The sequence below is a fragment of the Odocoileus virginianus genome, chromosome 6 (genome assembly GCF_023699985.2).
Source record: "Odocoileus virginianus isolate 20LAN1187 ecotype Illinois chromosome 6, Ovbor_1.2, whole genome shotgun sequence".
Taxonomy (NCBI): Eukaryota; Metazoa; Chordata; class Mammalia; order Artiodactyla; family Cervidae; genus Odocoileus; species Odocoileus virginianus.
Window position 1 is genome coordinate 55,652,964 of NC_069679.1, and position 22,020 is coordinate 55,674,983.

The 22,020-nt window shown below is 37.5% G+C and overlaps 1 protein-coding gene across 5 annotated transcripts in view; it reads left to right on the forward strand.

The window, feature by feature from the left end:
• FBXO34 (F-box protein 34) overlaps window positions 1-22,020 on the forward strand; it is a 71,332-nt gene that overhangs the window by 15,759 nt on the left and 33,553 nt on the right. The window lies entirely within an intron of this gene.

A 22,020-nucleotide genomic window follows, 5' to 3' on the forward strand; every position in this document is an offset into this window, starting at 1 on the left:
TCCATATCAGAGTTCTCAGTTGTACTCTTTTTTTTTTTTTGGACAAGGGTTTTGTTACTTTTTATAACTGACTTTAATATTTTTCATTTTCTTAAAGATAGAATGAATTTCTGGTATCTCCCTTTTTCATAGTTACCCATCTCTTGATGTCCTGTATCCTTCTGCTCCAGTTTTATATAGTCCTCTTTCTTGGTGTATTGCCTTGTTTTGCTGGAATGTATACTAAGGTAAGATGTGTGGGAGGTAAATTTTGAGTACTTCCTTGTCTGAAAATGTTTTTATTTTGTTCTTAAAATGGAATGTTAGTGTGGCTGAGAGTAGAATTGTAGGTTGAACATAATTTTCTGTCAGCGCTTCAAAAGCATTGATTCATTCTTTGCTAGTGTTCTTCATTATTGAAAAGAAGTCTTAGGCCAGTTTTATTATTTTTTTTTAAATTGAAGTCTGATTTACAGTGTTGGGATAATTTCTGCTGTACAGCAAAGTGATTCACTTACCCTGTCTGTACATTCTTTTTCATACTTGTTTCCACTATGGCTTGTCACAGAACATTGAATCGTTGCCAGTGCTATCCATTAGGACCTTGGTGTTTGTCCATTCTGTAAGTAATAGTTTGCATCTGCTAATCCCAGACTCCCAACCTGTCCCCCCTCCCCTGCTCTTGGCAGCCACAAGTCTGTTCTCTCTCTGTGAGTTGGTTTGTTTCATAGATAAGTTCGTTTGTTTCATATTTTAGATTCCATAGATAATGATATCATATGGCACTTGTCTTTCTCTCTTTTAAATTTATTTTAATTTTTTGTTGGAATATAGTTGATTTACAGTGGTGTATTAGTTCAGGTGCACAGCAGAGTGATTAGTCACATTAGCAGCAGCAGCATACACATATCCACTTTTTCAGATTTTTTTTCCTTATAGGTTATTACAGAGTATTTAGTAAAGTTCCCTGTCATATAGAGTAAGTCCTTGTTGATTATCTGTCTTATATATAGTAGTGTGTATATGTTAATCCCAAACTCCTAATTTATCTCTCTCCTAGCCTTTCCTCTTTAGTAACCGTAAGGTTTTTTGTTTTATGCCTGTGAGTCTGTTCCTATTGTGTAAGTAAGTTCGTTTGTATTATTTTTTTAGGTTCCACATATCAGTGATATTAGATGGTATTTATCTTTCTGTTTCTGACTGACTTCACTTACTGTGATAATCTCAGGTCCATCCGTGTTGCTGTAAATGACACTATTTCATTCTTCTTAATGGCTGAGTGGTATTTCACTGTATGCATCACATCTTCTTTATCCATTCCTCTGTCAATGGACATTCAGGTTGTTTCCATGTCTTGGCTATTAGTGCTGCTGCCAACATTGGGGTACGTGTATCTTTTTGAATTATAGTTTTGTCTAGGTATGCCCAGGAGTGGAATTGCTGGCTCATATGGCACTTCTATTTTTAGTTTATTGGAGAAACCTCCACATTGTTTTTCATAGTGGCTGGACCAATTTACATTATCACCAACAGTGTAAGGGGTTTCCTTTTTTCCACACCTTCTCCAGCATGTTACTTGTAGACTTTTAAATGATGGCTATTCTCACCCATGTGAGGTGGTGCCTCATTGTAGTTTTGATTTGCATTTCTCTAATAATTAGTTATGATGAGCATCTTTCATGTGCTTGTTGGCCATCTGTTAGTTTTCTTTGGAGAAATGTCTGTTTAGGTCTTCGGTCCATTTTTTTGATTGGGTTGTTTGTTTTTTTGTTACTGAATTGTTTGTATATTTTGGAAGTTAAGCCTTTGTCAGTTGCATTATTTGCAGATATTTTCTCTGCAAATATGGTAGGTTGTCTTTTTGTTTTGTTTATGGTTTCCTTTGCTGTACAAAGCTTGTAAGTTTCACTCGGTCCCATTTGTTTATTTTTGGTTTTATTTATATTGCTGTGGGAGGCCAGTTTGATTCTTGTTCCTTTGCATATGAGCTACCTTTTCTCTGAAAGCGTTTATTGTCTTTTTTGTCTTTGTTGCCTGAAATTTCCCAAAGATATTTGGGTGTGGGTCTTTATTCATTTGACCACTGAGTGGGCCTTATTAATTGGAAGACTTTATAAATCTTTTAGTTAATTAAATCTTTTAGTTGTAGAACATTTATATTTCTCTGAAAATGTTCTCTCTTTAATTTTTTTTTTTCCTTTTCATTCTGTAATTTCTGTTACTTAAATGCTGACCTCCTGGACTGATGCTGGGTATCCTTTGGTTATTTCTTGTCTGTTTCCTGTTTCTGTCTACTTTCTAGGTTTTGCCTCCACAATATAAAACCTTACACTACCTTTTAAAAAACTTGTTTTCAAGAGTCTTTTCTTGTACCTTTTTGCCTTTTCACAGCTTCCTTTTTTGATTTATGAATGCACCATCTTTCTGAGGATCTCTGAGAGCTTTTAACAAGTTCTGTTTTATGAATTGTTTATTCCTTTGTCACATTTCTTTAACTTTTTGTTTCCTTATCTCTTTCATGTTACAGATGTTTGATTCTGATTTAACCAATCAAATGAAAGAATGAAGCGATGTAAAACTGATTGGCATCTCTTTACCTAGACAGGATCTGTTGCTCCCTCCCCTCAAATCTTGACCTTTATCTGAATTAGGGTTTTAGTTTGGATTATTTATATTGTTTTTTCCCCTTCTCTCACATAGTGGAGAAAGTTCTTAGAATCTATTATTTTTACTGTTGCTATTATTATAATGTTATTTACATCTTAAGATGGAAATACACACTACCATATAGTCCCTGAGCCCCTATATATGTACCAGGCAGTTTCAACATTTTGCCATGCTTGTTTATTCTTGTTCTTGTCCCAATTAAAAAAAAAGATTAAAGCTAATTCTAGACATATCATTTTTTTAGCTGTAAATAAATATTTTGTCTTTTAAAAAGGCAATTTCCCCATAACTACAATAACGTTATCTTATCTAACAAAATTAATAGATTGATCTGACCCCTTAGCTTCTGAGTTTTAATCTCCGTCTTAGTATCATCAAATTCCTTTATGTCATGTAAAACCCACATATATTCAAGTTATATGTGGTGTCATTTTTAAATGACTTGGTTTTCTTCATTTATATAAAAATATTTATATCTTGCAAATAGTTGACTTTCTAGCTTGTTATGGAGGATTTTAATCACACAAAAGTAGATGCAGTGCATTAATAAACCCCCATGTACCTGTCACAGCTTTGTATTCCTGCTCAGTCACTAAGTTGTGTCTAACTCTTTGTGACCCCATGGACTATATAGCCACCAGGCTCCTCTGTCCGTGGCGTTTCTCAGGCAGGAATACTGGAGTGAGTTGCCGTTTTCTACTCTGGGGATCTTCCTGACCCAGAGATGGAATTCGAGACTCCTGTGTCTCCCGGACTGGCAGGTGGATTCTTTACCACTGTGTCAAATCATTCCCAGTTTTGTTTCATTTATTGCCCTCTGGCTTCATCCTCCTGGATTATTTTTAAGCAAAACCCAAGTATCATTTGGAGTCTAGGGTATCTTTAAAAGATAAGGACTCAAAAAATGTATATATATATCACCCCCTTAAATTCTTAATATCATCAAATGTCCATGTTCAAAGGTTCACCTATCTCAGATGTCGTAGTTTGAATCAGTATCCATATAAAATTCCTAATTTGCAATTGGTTGGTAATGACCTTTAAGTCCCTTTTAATCTACTGCTCTCATTTTCTCTCTCCCTTGTGAATCTGTTTATTAGAGAAATCAGATTTTATATTATGGCTTTTAGAGTTTCTCAGTCTGGGTTTTAATGACTGTATCCCTGTGGTTTAGCTTAATTAACATGTTCGTACGTCTTCTGTATCTCCTGTAAATTGGCGATTGAATCTGGAGGCATACTTATACAATACCTAATACATGCACATGGTAAATGATTTAAATGATACTAAAGGGTATATATTGGAAAGTCAGTCATTTTTTCAAACTGTGCCTTTCAGTGTCTTTCCCCAGAAGCAGTTACTGTGTCTAGAATGAAATGTTTTTATTAAGCTCTTGTATATCACCAGTAAGCATTCTAAATATCCTAGTAATTCTGAAGATAACAAAGATGACTAATTTGTATGTTTTAGAATTTTATTAAAATTAAAAAAATTTTATTGTAATTGATTTACAATGTTGTATTTCTGGTATACAGCAAAGTGATTCAGTTATATATTTGTATTTTTCATATTCTTTCCATTATAGGTTATTATAAGGTATTGAGCGTAGTTCATTGTGTTATACAGTAGTACCTCATTGTTTCTCTGTTTTATATATAGTGGTTTGTATCTGCTAATTCCTGACTCCTAATTTATCCTTCTCGCCTCCTTTTTCTCTTTGGTAACCGTAAGTTTGTTTTCTATGCCTGAATCTGTTTGTTTTGTAAGTAGTGTATTTGTATCATGTTTTAAAGTTCGCATTGAGTGTTAGCATATGATATTTGTCTTTCTCTGTCTGACTTACTTCATTTCGTACAGTAATCTTGGGTCTTTCCATGCTGCTACAGATGGCGTTATTTCATTTTTAATAGCTGAGTAGTATTCCATTTGTGATTGTCTGGATACCACATCTTTATCCACCTGTTGATGGACATTTAGGTTGCTTCTGTGTCTTGGCTATTGTATATAGTGCTGCTTTGAACATTGGGGTGTGTTTATCCTTCGAAGTATAATTTTCTCCAGAAACATGGCAAGCAGTAGGATTGCAGAGTCATATGGTAACTTTTTTAAAGGAAGCTCCGTACTGTTCTCCATATTGGCTATACCAGTTTACATTCCCACTAACAGTGTCAAAGGGTTCCCTTTTCTCCACACCCTCACCAACATTTACTGTTTGTGGACTTTTTACTGTTGGCTATTCTGATTGGCATGAGGCAGTACTTCATTGTAGTTTTCATTTGCATTTCTCTAGTAATTAGTGATGTTGAGCATCTTTTCATGTGCTTGTTGGCCATCTGTAAATCTTTGGAGAAATGTTTCTTTAGGTCTTCTCCCCCCCCCCACACACCTTTTAAGCTACCTTTGTTGTTTGTTTTAAAAATGTGCTTATTTCTGGCTGCACTGGGTGTTTCTTACTCTGCGAAGTCTTTCTCTAGTTGCGGCAAGCAGAGGCTGCTCTCTAGTCGCAGCATCTGGACTTCTCATTTTGGTGGCTGCTTCTGTTGCGGAGCTCGGGCTCTAATGTGCGCGTGCCTGCAGTTGTCCTGCACGGCCTGTCTGCTCCGTGGCATGCGGAATCCTCCTGCCAGGGATGGAACCTGTGTCCCCTGCATTGGCAGGCAGGTTAATAACCACTGGGCCCCAAGGGAAGTCCTCTGCCCATGTTTTGATTGGTTTGTTTGGGGTTTTTTTTTTACTGAGTTGTATGAACTGTTTATATATTTTGGAAATTAAGCTCTTTTTGGTCACATCATTTTCGGATATTTTCTCCAATCTTTAAGTTGCCTTTTTGTTTTGTTTATGGGTTTTTTTTTTTTGATGTGCAAAAGCTTGTTTTTTTTTTTTAAGGATTTTTTTTTACTGTGTTTATATACTCTGGTGGTATTTGCATGCACATTTTATTTTTTAAATGTATAGCTTTATTCTGATCCATTTATAACACAGATGTACTACTCATGTGTTCAGCTAAAGCAAACAACAATTAAAAATAACCTGTACTCTTTATTCCAGTCAAAGTTTTTGGTAACTTTTATTCTTTGGTTTCCTGTCACGTTCCAGGCTATTTGTGAACTATCCTGTTAATTCTAAAGTTATAAGAAACTGGCTATCTTAGGTGAAAGTAGCAGAATTTTGCAGCCTTAAATGAACTTACTGACTTACCATTTGCCCATTCCTGCACATCTTTTCAAGAAAAAGTAGATTTGCTATACTAACATCATTGGGCAAGGGACACAAACAAAGCATATACTTTGAAAGATAGTGGCTGTGTTAAATCTTTGTTATTCTTTTTTGAAAATACTCAAAATACAAAGTAACACCAAAGAGGAACTTTGCTATCACTATGGAGTTGAATGTCTTATTTGCAAACACTTTTAAGTAGTGTATATAATGGGCTTCTCATATTAGCTTGTTTGAATATATTGGTGTCCCCCCACCCCGTTTATGGCTCATCAGTGAATTTGAACATTTTTAAAGTTTACCTTAGAGGGTCTTATAAACAAATTTTTCGTCTGTTTGTCTTTTTGTTAGTGAAATAGTTTAAACAAATGTTGATTCTCGTCAGAAATTTGAGACTTCAGAAGAGCTGAATTTAAAGTGTTTATGAAGATCTATTTTCCTGGGTGCTCACAAGCGTTTTTGCTAAGTACTTTATGAGCATGTGTGTAAGGGACATAGAACAGGATAAGTAACAGGATTATTGTTACCATATTATTACTAGACTTATGAGTGAGTTTTTATTTTTTTAAATTAAAGCTCCTGGGAGTTCTAGTATGCAGATAAGGTTGACAACAGTTGCTCTAGGAAGAGTCACAGATTTCTGGCTTGGTCCTCTGGGTGGATAGTTGTGCTTTTTGAAGAGAGAATATAGAATGAGAGAGGCGTAGTTTGTATTAATAAATATATGGTTGGTTGTCTGTGGGAAATAGGATCTGAAGCCCAGAGGCAAAGTCAGTTCTAAAGATGAGATGTGGGAGAATTATTGGCAGTTAGATGGTACTCGGAGGATTAGGTACAGTTGCCCTGGGAGAGCTTGCATGAAGAAGAGAAGACTCAGAGTTCTGGGGAAATCTTGAAATGTTTTGAGTGGGTGGAAAGAGAGAAACAAGGTAACACGTGTTCGAAAGAAGTAACAGCAAGGGAGTGAGTGATATTTCAGAAGCCAAGGGAGAAATAGGGTCAAGTTACAGGTAACAGATTTGCCTAGCATATGGTAGGTGCTCCATACATTTTTCTTTCAAGTAGAATTTAGTTTGAAGTTTTAAAGAGTCGTATGTTTCCACTGGATTATTAGTTATGTTGCTGGTAACCTTGATAAAAAATAATTTAATTGGAGTAGTGTATCTCCTGCCTTGCTCTGGGCTCCTTTTGGTCTCCTTTTAAATTCCTAATCTGAGAATTATCAGTGTTCTGTAGGGCTTTGCTCTGGGCTATTGGTTTTCAAAGTGTGGTTTGCCAGACTTGCAACGTCAGCATCACTTACAAACTTGTTGGTTTGGAATGTGAAGTGAAATGTGAAATGAAAATTCTCAGGTCCTACCCAGACCTACCGAGTCAAAAACTCTGGAGATGGGACCCAGCCATCTAGGTCTGGTTAACAAGCCCTCCAGGTGATTGTGATGCTTATGTAATTGGAAAACCAATGTTTTAAGACCTTTTCTCTATCTGTGCTTTCTCCTTAGGCATTTAATCTGGTATTAGCTTGGTGCAAAAGTAATTTCAGTTTTGCCTTGTTGAACTTTGCCATTTGATATTGGAATACATTTTAAATTAAATGTGGTTATGTTATACATCTTTTAATGTACATTTCTTGCTTTATGTTTTTTGCTAATGAATTATTACCTGCTGTTTATTTTACATGTATTTTAGACTATGGAAATGATGTTAGGCAAAAAGCAAATTTGAGCAGTTTCTTATTTGAGTTCAAAATGGGTCATAAAGTTGTGGAGACAGTTTGGAACATTAACGAAACACATTTGGCCAAGGAACTGCTAATGAGCGTACAGTGCAGTGGTCATTCAAGAAGTTTTGCAAAGGAGACAAGAGCCTTAAAGATGAAGAAAGCAGTGGCTGGCCATTGGAAGTTGATAGTGACCGAGAGCATCATGGAAGCTGATCCACTTATAACTACACAAGAAGTTGCCCAAGAATTCAATGTTGATTATTTTATGGTCATTTGGCATTTGAAGCAAATTGGAAAGGTGAAAAAGTTCTAAAAGTGGGTGTCTCCTAAGCTGACTGCAAATTAAAAAAATCATCATTTTGGAGTGTTATCTTCTCACTCTGCACAACAACAGTGAACTATGTCTTGACCGGATTGTGATCTGCAACAAAAAGTGGATTTTATATTACAACCAGCAACTATCAGCTCAGTGGTCTTGCACCAAAAAAAAGGTCATGGTCACTGTTTGGTGGTCTGTTGTCAGTCTGATCCACTACAACTTTCTGAATCCCAGCAAAACCATTATATCTGAGAAATATCCTCAGCAAATCAGTAAGATGCACCGAAAACTGCAATGCCTGCAGCTGGCATTGGTCAACAGAAAGGGCCCGATTCTTCTCTGTGACAATGTCTGACTGTACGTCACACAACCAATGCTTCAAAAGTTGAATGAATTGATTTATGAAGTTTTGCCTCATCTGCCATATTCACTGAACCTCCCACCAACTAACTATCACTTGTTTAAGCATCTTGACAACTTTTTGCAGGGAAAACGCTTCCACAACCAGCCGGATGCAGAAAATGCTTTCCAAGAGTTCATTGAATTTCGAAGCATGGATTTTTTTTTTTTTTTGCTATGGGAGTAAACAAACATTTTTCATTGGCAAAAATGTGTTGATTGTAATGGTTTCTATTTTGATTAATAAGGATGTGTTTGAGCCTGGTTATAATGAATTAAAATTCAGGATCCGAAACTGCTATTACTTTTTGCATCAACCTAATATCATGGCTTTGAGCTACCATGCTGTATGCCTAAACTTCCAAGTTTACCTCCTTGATCCAGTTTTTCTGAGGACCAGGTCCACATATCCAGTTATTATTTATTTTGACTGTAATGTCTCCTAGACATAGGGACTGTCATTCATGCAGATATTTATGCTAGGAACCCAAGCCTGATCTACTTTCTTACACAAATACTAAAATATTTCTTTACCAAAAGTTCTAACCACATTCTTCTCCTTTACTGGTTTATGCACATAAAGGATAACAGTGATGATAATATAATGAGTAAATACCCCCTCAGTTGTATGAAACAGATGTCTTTAAGGAAGTCTTCATTCTCAGAGCCACTAATAATCAATAAACCTGTCTTGCTGAGTGTGATTCCAGAGTTTAAAGGTTAAAAGTGTTACAAAACATGGTCTCTAAACCCAAGTTAAGTACTTCACCTAGTGCTCAACCACAGAAACTTGTGTATAAATGTATAATGTATCTGCTCACTGTACAGGATTGATTATACACAACTATGTTGTAATTAATTGATCAGCAATTTCCAGGAAAGGGTGGGTAATGAAGTATTAGAGTATGGGGGACTTTGGGGCCAGGATGCCTTTGTTCAAGTCCTGATAGCACCACTTGCTCTGACCTTGGGCAGGTTACTTTCCTTCACCATGTCTCAGTTTCCTTATCTGTAAAATGATGGTAATAACTGCCCATACCTCAAAGGGTTATTAGGATTACATATAACAATTAAAGGGTTTGGGGACTTCCCTGGTGATCCAGTGGCTAAGACTCCGTACTCCCAGTGCAGGAAGCCGAGGTTTGATCCTTGGTCAGGGAACTGGATCCCGTGTACTGCAACTAAAACCCAGCATCCAGATCTTCACCAAACTCTCCTGATTCTCCAGATTAGATGAAGCTTCCTTTTATATGTTTCTTAATACCCATTTTTAAAAAAAGTAACAACTTTATTGAAACATAATTCACATACCATGCAATTACCCTGTATAAAGTATACAGTTCAGTGCTATTCACAGAGTTGTGTAATCACCACCAAAATCAATTATAGAACACTTGATTCAAGTCATGAGAATACTACCTGCTGTCATAAAGATACTAAAAAGAATCCCTGTACTCATTAACAGTCATACACATTTCCCCCATCCCTCCAGCGACTATTAATAACAACCACTAAATCTACCTTCTGTCTCCCTAGATTTGCTTATTCTGGATATTTCATATAAGTGGAATCATACTTTATGTGATCTTTTATGTCTGACTTCTTTCACTTAGTATAATGTTTTCAGGGTTTATCCATATAACACATATCAGCACTTTTAAAAATTCCTTTTTTATGGCTGAATAGTATTTCAGCATATGGATATACACTGTTCATCAATTGATGGACATTTAGGTTGTTTTTATTTTTTGGCTATTATGAATAATGCTGTTATGAATATCCATGTACCAGTTTTGTGTAGAGGATGTTTTCATTTCTCTAGAGACCATAAGTAGGAGTGGAATTGCTGAATCATATGGCAACTGTATGTTTCGTCTTTTGAAGAATTGCCAAACTGTTCTCCATAGCTGCCACATATTTTACATTTCCAGCACCAGTGTGTGACAGTTCCAGCTTAGCCATATTCTTTCCAACAAGAATTGCCTCTTTTTAATTCTAATCATTCTGAGTGTGTGTGAAGTTGATCTCATTGTGGGTTTGATTTGAGTTTTTCTGGTAGCTAATGGTGTTGAGCATCTTTTCATGTCTTTATTGCCATTAGTATGTCGTCTTTGGGGAATTTTCTATTAATATCCTTTCCTTTTTTAAAAAAAATTTTACTTATTTGGCTGCACTGGGTCTTAATTGTGGCATGCAGAATCTTTAGGGGCAGTAGGTGGGATCTAGTTCTCTGACCAGGGATTGAACCTGACCCCCTGCGTTGGGAGTGCAGTCTTAGCCACTGGAGCTACAGGCAAGTCTCCTTTCCTTATTTTTAATGGCGCTGTCTGTTTGTAATATTTATATTACTTTGTATTATTATTGAGTTACAAGAGTTCATTATATTCTATATACAAATCCTTTATCAGAAATATTAATTGTGCATATTTTATCCCATTCTGGGAGGCTGTTTTTCACTTTCTTGGTAGTTAAAAAAGTTTTAAATTTTGCTGAAGTCTTTCTTTTCTTCTGTTGTTTGTTGTTTATACCTTTGGTGTCATACCTAAGAAACTATTGCTTAATCCCAGGTCCTGAAGATTTAAGAGTTTTATAGTTTTAGCTCTTGTATGTTTGTTTTATAACTGTTTTTCTGCCTTCCCTGTTAGAATGTCAGCACCATAGGAGGGCTTAGATGATACTTGTCCAATTTATTTGTTGTTTGGGCTTCATTTAAGTCTTGGAAAATATTAAGTGTTCAATAATGGTTGTTAATTATTATTTGGAAAGACTAAGGAGCTGTTATCAAAATGTATTAAAACACCTAACTTGAAACACTTTTTTCCAAAAAAAAAGGAACTGAAGCATTATATTTTTTGTTGGTGTGCCAGGAGTTGTATTTATACTTCAGAGGTTTAGGAGACCTTAAATGATTGCCTTCCTTAGTTCTCAGAATTTGTCTGTCTTTAGCTTACAAAATTGGGCAAGTTACATTTACATTGGACTTGGAGAGTTTTATTACTTCGGTCTCCATCAGTGATTCTAGAATAAACCAGTGATCAAGTCCCATGTTCCTAAACTTCTGGGTTTCCTTGTGGTAAACAAAAAATTTCATGCCACTTTCAAGAGGTCTGACACCACCACTAGTAGATAGTGAAAGACAGATCCTCTTTACTGATTATTTCTACCAGTAAAGAGGATTTTGTGGGGCTTTACTACCATAATTTGTTATTCAGTCTGTAATACTATATGTGGAGTTAGGGTAGCATCTGAAATGAGGGCTTTGGCATATATTAAATTCAACTGCTGTGACTTCCTCCCAAGGCTAGTGTGTGCTTTGTCATTATAAAACTGTGTACTTAGTTAATCTTTTGAGGAGAATGAATTGACACTTTGATAATGAGTGGTTTACATCTTAGACTATAAAATCTGTTTTAAGGTTTTTTTTTTTTTTAGTGGATTGATGTTATAAAATTTTAATACAAAAAGTGTCATGAACTAGTGCATTAACCAAATGTAGGTATATTGCTATACTTTGGACAAAATCCTGGAGGGATATTCTTAGGATTAAGCTAAATCATGGAGGGAAATACCATCTCATCTAACTTTTTTTTTTGGTGGGTTTAAGAAGGCCTCAGTAATGGGTGTTTGCAAAAAGCATGTATATGTTTGCATTAAACAAATTTAGGATTTTATATCAGAAAATAAAGCAATCTGTTACCTTCTAAGGATGCACAAGGGAGAGAAGAGTATTTGAATTTACTGCTTAGTTACAATGATATGTCTGCTGGTAAAAGGATGAAATTGTTTAATATGAGTTAGTATATGTCTCAATTCTAATGAGATTGGCTCTAGGTTTATGTTTATGCTTGTGACTTTAGCTTTTACTATGATAACATCCATTCTATCATTTAAAAACTTTAAAAGACCCTCCAAAATTGAGTGCTATACTTTTCATGTTGGGAATTGCAGATCATTTCAAATTCTTGGAACACCAACCCTGAATTTACTTAATACTATCACTGTCATTCTCATTCATGAAAAAAATCTTTCAGAATATTTAAGTTTGGATACTAATTAGATATAATTTTAAGTCATTTTTGAGCAGAGTGGAATCTTTCAGTGAATTCTATATATCAGTCTCCTTTTCCTCTCCCACCACTTTATTTTATTGTGAACTTGAGTAATTCTGTGTTTTTGTATCATCTTTCTTTGATCCGAAGCAATCATTTAATTGCAGAGCAAAAGCACAGAACAAAACACCCCAACTGAAGCTTCCACAGATGTTAAGGGCTTAGCAGAGTTTCTGCACTTCAGAGTAGTGAGGATGAGTCGGGGGTTTGACTGAAATGAAATATTTATGAGTTGTCTATGTTCTGTTCAATTACGCTGTTTTTTCTTTTGACCTTTAATAGGTTTCAAATACTGGGTCAGCCAAAAAGTTCATTTGGATTTTTCTATAAGATGTTTCAGAAGAACCCAAATGAACTTATTGGCCAACCCAGCACATAAAACAGATTGAAAATTTTATTTCCTTATTTTGCTTTAAAAATAATTTATTATTTATAATAAGTAATTTAGAAAATATTTGCATCATTATACTTGCTTTAGGCAGTTTTTTGGAGTGCCCACAGATGTGAAATGTATCTTTGTTTTACATTTTGCGGTACTTTGGGTAAGTGCTAAACTTTTGCATCATTCTCATCAAATTTACCAGATACATTGACAAGTATGGCCTCAGTCTTAATATGCCAGAAAATTTGGAAAACTCAGCAGTGGCCACAGGACTGAAAAAGGTCAGTTTTTATTCCAATCCCAAAGAAACGTAATGCCAAAGAATGTTCAACTGAACAGTTGTGCTCATTTCACATGCAAGCAAGGTAGTGCTCAAAATCCTTCAAGCTAAGCTTAATAGTATGTGAACTGAGAACTTACAGATGTACCAGCTGGATTTAGAAAAGGCAGAGGAACCAGAGATCAAATTGCCAGTCCTTGTTGACTCATAGAAAAAGCAAGGAAATTCCAGAAAAACATCTACTTCTGCTTCATTGACTATGCTGAAGCCGTTGTGTGGATCACAACAAACTGTGGAAAATTCTTAAAGAGATGGGAATACCAGCCCACCTTACCTGTCTTCTGTGAAACCTGTATGCAGGACAAGAAGCAACAGTTAGAACCGGACATGGAACAACTGGACTAGTCCAGGACTAGAAAAGGAGTACGTCAAGGCTGTATACTGTCACCCTCCTTTTTTAACGTATATGCAGAGTGCATCTTGTGAAATGCCAGGCTGGGTGACTCAAAAGCTGGAATCAAGATTGCAGGGAGAAATATCAACAACCTCAGGTATGCAGATGACACCACCCTTATGGCAGAAAGGGAAGAAGAATTAAAGAGCTTGTTGATGAAAGGGAAAGAAGAGAGTGAAAAAGTTGGCTTAAAACTCAACATTCAAAAAACTAAGATCATGGCAACCAGTCCCATCACTTCATAGCAAATAGATGGGGAAACAGTGGAAAGAGAAACTATTTTTTTTTTTGGACTCCAAAATCACTGCAGACGGTGACTGCAACCATGAAATTAAAAGATGCTTGCTCCTTGGAAGAAAAGCTATGACCAACCTAGCCAGCATATTGAAAAGCAGAGACATTACTTTGCCGACAAAGGTCCGTCCAGTCAAAGCTGTTTCCCTCAGTCATGGCATGGATGTTGAGAGTTGAACTATAAAGAAAGCTAAGCACCAAAGAATTGATGCTTTTGAACTGTGGTGTTGGAGAAGACCCTTGAGAGTCCTTTGGACTGCAAGGAGATCAAACCAGTCAATCCTAAAGGACATCGGTTCTGAATATTCATTGGACGGACTGATGCTGAAACTGAAACCTCCAATACTTAGGCCACCTGATGGGAAGAACTGACTCTTTGGAAAAGACCCTGATGGTGAGAAAGATTAAAGGTGGGAGGAGAAGGGGACGACAGAGGATGAGATTGTTGGATGGCATCATCAACTGGATGAACATGAGTTTGAGCAAGCTCCAGGAGTTGGTAATGGACAGGGAAGCATGGTGTGCTGCAGTCCATGGGGTTGCAAAGAGTCAGACACAACTGAGTGACTGAACTGAACTGAACTGAATGGCAGAAAGTGAAGAGGAACTAAAGAGCCTCTTGATGAGGGTGAAAGAGGAGAGTTAAAAAGTTGGCTTAAAACTCAACATTCAAAAAACTAAGATCATGGCATCCAGTCCCATCACTTCATGGCAAATATATGGGGAAACAATGGAAACAGTGACGGATTTTATTTTCCTGGGCTCCAAAATCACTGCAGATTGTGACTGCAGCCATGAAATGAAAAGACGCTTGGTCCTTGGAAGAAAAGCTATGAGAAACCTAGACAGCATATTAAAAAGTAGAAACATCAGTTTGCTGACAAGGGTCCGTTTAGTCAAAGCTATGGTTTTTGTAGTAGTCATGTATGGATGTGAGAGTTGGACCGTAAAGAAGGCTGAGCACCAAAGAATTGATGTTTTTGAACTGTGGTGTTGAAGAAGACTCTTGAGAGTCTCTTGGACTGCAGGGAGATCCATCCAGTCCATCCTAAAGGAAATCAGTCCTGAATATTCATTAGAAGGACTGATGCTGAAGCTCCAGTACTTTGGGCACCTGATGCGAAGAGCTAACTCAACAGAAAAATCCCTGATGCTGGGAAAGATCGAGGGCAGGAAGAGAAGGGAGCAACAGAAGATGAGATGGTTGGATTTCATCACTAACTCAATGGGCATCAGTTTGAGCAAAGTCAGGGAGATAGTGAAGGACAGGGAAGGCTGGCGTCTGCAGTCCATGGGGTCGCAAAGAATTGGACATGACTTAGCGACTCAGCAACAGCAGTCTTAATGATAAATGATTTTGCCCAAAGTCACTGTAAATAGCCTATAATTTATGTGGTCAACCTATTTTTTATTTTAATTTCTATTTATTTTCTTTTTTGACCATGCAGTGTGGCATGTGGAATCTTAGTTTCCTGACCTGAACCACTGGAAGTCTCCAACATATTTTTTATTTATTTATTTTTGACCGCTGGATCTTCTTTCCTGTGTGAAATTTCCTCTAGTTGCAGCGCGCGGGGGCTACTGGCTAGCTGCGGTGTGCAGTCACTGAGGTGGCTTCTCTTGTGGAGCACAGGCTCTCGGGCACAGGCTTTGGCAGTGGCGGTTCCTGGCCTCTAGCAGGCTCAGCAGTTGTGGTGCCCAGGCTCAGTTGCTTTGCAGCGTGTGGGATCCTCCCCTATCAGAGGTTGAATTTGTGTGTCCAGCATTGGCAGATGGACTCCCCACCACTGAGCCACCAGGGAACCCCCCAGCCTACTTTTATTTTAATCATTTTTCTAGGTTTGGAGCTCTGTGTAAACCTGATTTTCAAAGTGTATATTTTAAAAACTTTTATTAAAACTTTGAATTTTATCTACCTTGCAATTTTTGGCAGAAATTTTCATAAATGGTTCCTTTTCTTTGAGCAAAATAGGGTAATAGATACTATACCTACTGAGAAGCTGCCCAGGAAGAGCTTAAACTCTTGTGGGGTTCTTTTAAAAACAGCATATCTGAGAAGACACTCCTCTTTCAGTTTGGTTTGAGCAGTAGATTTCTCTTGTACTAGCTGTTGACCTAACGTATAAGTTCTAATTAATGCATTAAAATTATATCTAAAAACATCTTTCATAAATATGAATCTTAAATGCAAGCTAGTAAAATTGTCGTATAAAAGTTTTCACTGAATCAGTTCAGTAGTGAGATTTCTCCTAAGACTTGAATTTTGTCCCTCATTTTTCTGTTTTACTACTAATAATACGATGTCTGTGTATAAGGTTATGTTCATGTAATTATAGTCCTATCATTGTTTTAGCTCTTTCTTTGTTCCTTTTCTGATTTTTGCCTTGAAGCCAGTTAACAGAGCATTAACTAACGTAATTCATTTAGACTGAGTACAATTGATTAAAATATTGACATGCCACAATGATGAATAAAGTGCATTTTAAACCTGTGTAGTCTAGTAGTAAAAAATAGCTAGTTGTTTTATCAAACAAACTTTACATTCTTGCCGAAAGGCCTGCTTAAATATGTGTTCATGTATATAATACATAGTCCTATTCCTAGTTGTTTAAAAAGCAATTCATTTATTCTCTGAAAGTAAGCCATACAGTTATGCGATTACTAAACGTTCAGAAACAATTGCTTAGAGATTTCCCTGGTGGTCCAGTGGTTAAGAACCTGCCTACCAGTGCAGGGGATTGGGGTTCGATCCAAGTTCCCATGTGCCATGGGACAGCTAAGCCCACGTACAGAAACTGCTGAGCCTGTGTGCCACAACTAGAGAAGCCTGACTAAAACAATTGCTTAATGTTTTAGACTTCATTATAATTAGGAAAACAGAGCCAGGAAACCCAGTGGGAGAATAATTTGTTTCCTGAGGAACAGAGCAGTAGAATAACTGCAACAAACAAAGCATTAGGTTTTATTGTTACTTGTTGCCGTCATTCGGTTTTCACTTTCATTAAGTGTTTATAAAACACCTGATTTTCTTTAGAGTTATTAGTGTCTATCTTTAAAGGTTTCCATATATGTACGTGTGTGTGTATAAAATTTTTGGCTGTTCTAGGCCTTTGTTGGTACACAGGCTTTTTCTCTCGTGATGAGTGGGGGCTGCTCTCAGTTGTGATGAGTGGGGGCTGCTCTCAGTTGTGATGTGTGGGGGCTGCTCTCTAGTTGTGATGAGTGGGGGCTGCTCTCTAGTTGTGATGAGTGGGGGCTGCTCTCTAGTTGTGATGAGTGGGGGCTGCTCTCAGTTGTGATGAGTGGGGGCTGCTCTCTAGTTGGGGCGTGTGGGGGCTGCTCTCTAGTTGTGATGAGTGGGGGCTGCTCTCAGTTGTGATGAGTGGGGGCTGCTCTCAGTTGTGATGAGTGGGGGCTGCTCTCAGTTGTGATGAGTGGGGGCTGCTCTCAGTTGTGATGAGTGGGGGCTGCTCTCTAGTTGTGATGAGTGGGGGCTGCTCTCAGTTGTGATGAGTGGGGGCTGCTCTCAGTTGTGATGAGTGGGGGCTGCTCTCAGTTGTGATGTGTGGGGGCTGCTCTCTAGTTGTGATGAGTGGGGGCTGCTCTCTAGTTGTGATGAGTGGGGGCTGCTCTCTAGTTGTGATGAGTGGGGGCTGCTCTCAGTTGGGATGAGTGGGGGCTGCTCTCTAGTTGTGATGAGTGGGGGCTGCTCTCTAGTTGTGATGAGTGGGGGCTGCTCTCAGTTGGGATGAGTGGGGGCTGCTCTCTAGTTGGGATGAGTGGGGGCTGCTCTCAGTTGGGATGAGTGGGGGCTGCTCTCAGTTGTGATGAGTGGGGGCTGCTCTCAGTTGGGATGAGTGGGGGCTGCTCTCTAGTTGTGATGAGTGGGGGCTGCTCTCAGTTGTGATGAGTGGGGGCTGCTCTCTAGTTGTGATGAGTGGGGGCTGCTCTCAGTTGGGATGAGTGGGGGCTGCTCTCTAGTTGTGATGAGTGGGGGCTGCTCTCAGTTGTGATGAGTGGGGGCTGCTCTCTAGTTGTGATGAGTGGGGGCTGCTCTCTAGTTGTGATGAGTGGGGGCTGCTCTCTAGTTGTGATGAGTGGGGGCTGCTCTCAGTTGTGATGAGTGGGGGCTGCTCTCTAGTTGTGATGAGTGGGGGCTGCTCTCTAGTTGTGATGAGTGGGGGCTGCTCTCTAGTTGCGGCGTGTGGGCTGCTTAGTGTGGTGGCTTCTCTTGTTGCAGAGCGCAGGCTCCAGTCACACTGGCTTCATGAGTTGGGGCAAGTGGACCCAGTAGTTGCAATCCTGGGACTCTAGAGCACAGGCTCAGGAGTTGTGGTGCACAGGCTTAGTTGCTTCATGGCATGTGGAATCTTCCCAGATCAGGGTTCGAACCCACATCTCCTGCATTGACAGGCAGATTCTTTACCACTGAGCCACCAGGGAAACCCCTGTGCTTTTATTTTAAGTTGACATATTATACAAGGAAATAATAAGCATCTTTGTGCTTAAAAACAGTCTGTGTTTAGGTCTTAGTAATTGAAATCTTTCTTGACTAGTGCTTTTCAAATAGTAAAAAAAATTTTGTGTGTAAAGGAGGAAGGCAATTTAGCATCGGCATTAGGATCATTTTTTCCCATATCCTATTAGTTAATTCCAAGATTGTTTAATATGGTATCCACCCATTTCATTTGGCTGCAACCTTTGCTTTTATGAAAGTAAGACTGATTGTTCTGAATTGCTCTGTATATGTGCTTTGGCACATCATGAAGGTACCCTTAATAACATTGCCATTGTCTTTAAAACAGCTTGCAGTTATGACTACAAATAAGAGGGTGTGACAGAAGGGCATGACAGATAATGATTCTTTTTTCCGTCCTTAGTTGAACAAATCTGCTTTAGACTATGATCCTTTTGTGTTCCCAGGACTACCTACTGTATTTTCTGTATATTGTTCCCAGTCAACTAAAATGTTTGCATATAACTTTGATGTGTCTACAGTTGGCCACTGAATTGTTTTTGTGGAAGCAGGCAAGACAGAATATGTGGGAAGAACTTGAGTTAGCCTTGCCTTTATTGGCATTTTTAACCCCACTTGCATACTTAAATATGTGCTTAAATTATTTTGTGTGACTATTGTCTTCCAAATGTTTGTTTGCTTTTGTCTGGTTTAGAAGTTTGGGGATGGCCTTTGGTTTTAATTCCTTTCCTTTTTCAATGCACAAATAATATTGTGTTTAATATGTAATTAATTTTTTTAACAAGGAGTTTCGATGGGAAAAAAAATTGCTGGCTATTTGATTGGCTTTGTTTTAGATTACTGAGATTCGGCACTGAAGTAAGGATATTACTTGCACTATACTTTATCCTATTTTAAATAATCTTATCAAGTAATATGGAAGAGAAAGTGAATATTCATAATTCAGAAATCAGAAAAGCTTCCTTACTGTGTTATGAGGTTATCTTTGAATCTTATATTCTTCGTGGACTGACATTTAATTATGGTAGTCTTACATATATAGTTGTTAGCATTTATTCTTAATACTAATTGAGAAATGGAGGATCGGATAAAAACAAGCATTTCACATAGAATTACATTCTGTGTAATTCTATGCATATATTACTAGCTTGTAATTACTACTTGTAATTACTAGTAAGTACTTGTAATTACTAACTTGTAATACTGACTCCAAAGCCAGTACTTTTCTTTCTAAACACATTTTCTGCTTGAAGTGTCTTAGTTTTAGGGTCAGTTTGTCCTTTGGGAGATTTGATAGCATATTTAATATAGTAAATAAATTAGAATTTGAGGATATTTAAGGTATACTAAGGAATAAGAATAATTTGCCTTTGATTTCTCATGGAATTAATTGCTAATTAGCCTTACCTTTAAAGGTACTGCTGTAGTATATTAACATGGATTATTAAAGTTCTTCCAAAGTTGGGTTATTATCTTTATTTTACAGATGATGTAATTGAGGTGCAAGTTTGAAGCAAGTCCTAAGTAGGCCTAAGATGTGAGATTCAGGTTTTCAGAAGAAAACAGTGGTTTACTTCTAAATAGAACTCAGTGATTTGGAATGAATGTACTTCAGGCAATCAGTGTTATCATTCCCTTACCTTTAAAATAAAGAGGTTGAACCAAGTGATCTCTATAAATACCTCTTTAAATGCTCCAGGATGAGTATACTTTAAAAGCCTCAAGGATCCGTGAGCTTGAATGAGAAAAATGTTAGTTACTTGTTTTCACTAATCTCTGACTGAAATGTACCTGCAAACCACAGCAAGTTAGCAATCCCTGTGACTGTCATCAATTGACATCATATTTTTATATCACATTGTAGTTGTTATAGATACCTTGAAAATATCATTTATGTTGGTTATAATTTGGAAATTATGGTAGTTAACAGACTTGTTACTTCTTGTTGTATGTTAAAAAAGAAATGTATTGAATAGTGTATGAATTTTAAACATTTTGATAACCATATAATAGGTTTTCTCAGTATGTGTATTTTTGCTTTAAAAAATATTCCAGTTTATAGTCTTTGCATACTGCCAGAGGAGTTTATAGCACAAAAAAGTTACATAGCCCTGAGTGACATATTCTCTGCCTTCACTGCAAAATGACCTATGTTGATTTTGGTTAATGTCAAAGAGCTTTTGGACATTGCTTTTTGGGGGAGTTGTGTATGGATGGGGGAGTCATCTCTGCATTGCTCCTTCACGTTTCCAGAATGATGAACTATGCTTATGTAACTTTCCATGAATACTAAGTAAGCTAGATAGAAGCAAAATGATGATGATGAAAGTAAATTCATGATCATCTCAGTTTGGATATCTTTTTTTTTTTTTTTTTTTGCAAGAATTAGGTTTCCAGGTAGTTGTTCCATTTGAAGGATATAGGAAAAGACCTCTTACTTTAGGTTATCTACTGTTGATTTTCCAAGCCAGGAGCACTAGCTTGCCAAGAACAAAAGTTACCCACACAACACATGTACTGCACAAAATATTTCTGAAACAGGAGATCAGTTGGAAGGCAGTATTACCTTAAAAACATGACGGCATTTGCTGCTGAGTTTTTGTGTTGAGTGTGGGTTGTGATTTTTTTCCCCCCCTTTTTTCTTTTGTGCTTGCTTGACTCTTAGTAATTTACATATTAATTGGTTATGAGGAAGGTAATGGTAAATTCTTCATAGTAGTAAGAATTAGGATTACACAAGACAATAGCTTAAATGGAACACAAAGACTGCTTGAGTTCTGTCCTGTGGTGAGTCTGTTATTCCATTTGTAATACATTTATCTTTAGATTGGGTAGGGTGGGATGTGCATTCCTGAAGTTACAACTAGTTTCCAGATTCTTATCAGTCATTATTAGGAGTGACTGTTTTTAATAGTGATAATGAGGCAGCTATTCCCAGGAGATTTAGTCACTGGCAGAATTGTCAGAACCCTGAAATATTTTGGGAAAACCTAGGATGGAAAAAGCAAGCTGTTTCAAAAACAAAACATGACACAAAAAGCTGCTTTGGTGGGGAGGGCTAGATGGGGATGGATGAAGGTAGCAAGAAACCAAATGAACTTTACTAAGGCTGTAAGCTACCTAGAAGCCAGAAGAGATTAGTATTATTTACCTAAAGCACTCTAGTGTGGACATGAAGTTTTGAGTGTTCTAAGAATAAGTTGGTTAACAGCCACTCATCTGAAAGTATGTTCTTCGTGTGTACTGGCAAAGTTTAATTTGACTTTGACAAAGAGCTTCTTCTGGCAGCAGCTTGTTTTTAGTGACAGTTTGAGAAAAATTTGGTGTTTTTTTTTTTAATGCCAAAGACTTATTTTACTGGCTTTAGAGGTATGTGTGTGAGGAGTGTTCATAACCCTACAGGCCGCATTGCCATGCTAGGGTTTAATGATTAATAACAGGACAAGATAGTCTTTGCCATGATTAGGCAAAACAGAGATGAGAAATGTAAATAGACTATGACTTCAGGTATGTCTGTCCCACCTCAGTTTTAAGTGCAAAAGGAATCTTTTTAGATTAGAATTTCTTCACAGCCGCCTGCCTACCAACATTTTGTTGTTGTTCAGTCGCTCAATTATTTCCGACTCTCTGCGACCCCATGAACTACAGAATGCCAGGTTTCCCTGTCCTTCACCACCTCCCGGAGCTTGCTCAAACTCATGTGCATTGAGTCATTGATGCC